A 1,505-nucleotide genomic window follows, 5' to 3' on the forward strand; every position below is an offset into this window, starting at 1 on the left:
GAGATGTGGCTCAGTGGTTAAGCATCCCTGGGTTCAATCCCCAGTACCAAAATAAAATAAAATAATAGAAAAAAATAAAATAAAGAGTATGTAACTCATACATAAATCCTCTCAGCTATTTTGGCAAACACTAAATGTGGAGGAAAGATCAGGGAAGGACCTGTTTAATAAGCCTCTTGCCTGATGCAGTGAATCCCCAAGACATATACAAGAGATCCTCTAGCTTCTTGAGAATATTATTCCAGCAGAAATACTGCCAACTTGAATTGAAAAGGACAGAAAGGATAAAGTGTTAAGAAGGTTAGTGGATCCCCAAAATTCACTGGTAAGAAACAGGTTGATAAAACTACTCAGCTACAAACACCAGCTACGTTTCAACAAAAGGAAAGATGGACTCAGAGAGGACAGAGCTTTGAGTCCCAAGAGGGAAGCCTTGAATTACCCAGGATTATTCCCAAGTCTGAAAACTTAATGTTATTTGTCTGTAGACTTTGAAATTTTATGTGACTGGTGATTGCTCGGTTTCTTCCATTTTCTCCCCATCTTCAGTGGGAATGCCTGCACCTATGACCTGATGCCTGTGTCTCCATATTTCGGACCCAGATAAGTTGTTTTCTAGCTTCAAACATGCACAGGTGGAAAGGAATTTTGTTCCAGGATGGACTAGATCTACAGCCTCACCCATGTTTAATAGAGATGATATTATATGTGATTTCTGAGCTGATGATGCTTAGATGACATTTTGGACTTCAGTATTAGTTAAGAATTTCCGGGACCTGGGAAGTGAGTATCTTGCAGGTGGGTCAGATTGGATCTTTGGGGAACAGAGGGTGAACTCAATTTTGTTATATCAGAAAAGGAATCTAACATAAGTGTCAAATGATACCAACAGACACTTATCTTTTTATTTTTTAAAGCCAAAACATTTATTGGATGGTCAATTGCTGAAACTTCCAAGAGGAACTGGATGCTGTACAGCTGCCCTCTTGGGTTTAGGAGTTGTTCCTTCATGGAATCCACGCCTGAATCTGTGGTATACAATTTTTAGGTGCCTCATTAGACCAGTCCTGGTGGTATTTCCTCTTTCAGCCTTGGCACGCCAGTTACACTTTCTCTTGCACTTGGCAGGGTAGCCACATTTGCCACAGGTCGACTTCTAAAGGTGGTAGGCCTTAGAGCTCCAGCGGTGGCACAACGTGTGCATCTTATTATGACGTTTTCCAAATGACAAGGTTCCCATCATCATCTCACTTCTGTCACAGAAACCAAAGAATCCAATAGGTACTTTTTGACCTGCAGCCTATGATACCATTTCTAGTCTCTTCCATTGGCTCTTTAGCCCCACATATTCCTTTTTACCCTTATTTTCTTGGTACTTCTTCTCAGTCTTTATGGTAATTCCTTCCTCTATTTGTCCCTTGAATGTCAGGACAGTTCAGAATGCAGTCCTGCTCCTTCTCTTCTCAGTGAAATATCATATCTTTGGATAATTCAATCAATTCCCT

The 1,505-nt window shown here is 40.5% G+C and overlaps 1 pseudogene across 1 annotated transcript; it reads right to left on the bottom strand.

Moving 5' to 3' along the window:
- Positions 1–926: 926 nt before the first annotated feature.
- Positions 927–1,246, bottom strand: LOC308643483 (large ribosomal subunit protein eL37-like; annotated as a pseudogene). The gene has a single exon. The product of its transcript is annotated as a large ribosomal subunit protein eL37-like (transcript).
- Positions 1,247–1,505: the final 259 nt, after the last annotated feature.

Source organism: Spermophilus citellus, assembly GCF_964194105.1.
Source record: "Spermophilus citellus genome assembly, chromosome: 3".
NCBI lineage: Eukaryota > Metazoa > Chordata > Mammalia > Rodentia > Sciuridae > Spermophilus > Spermophilus citellus.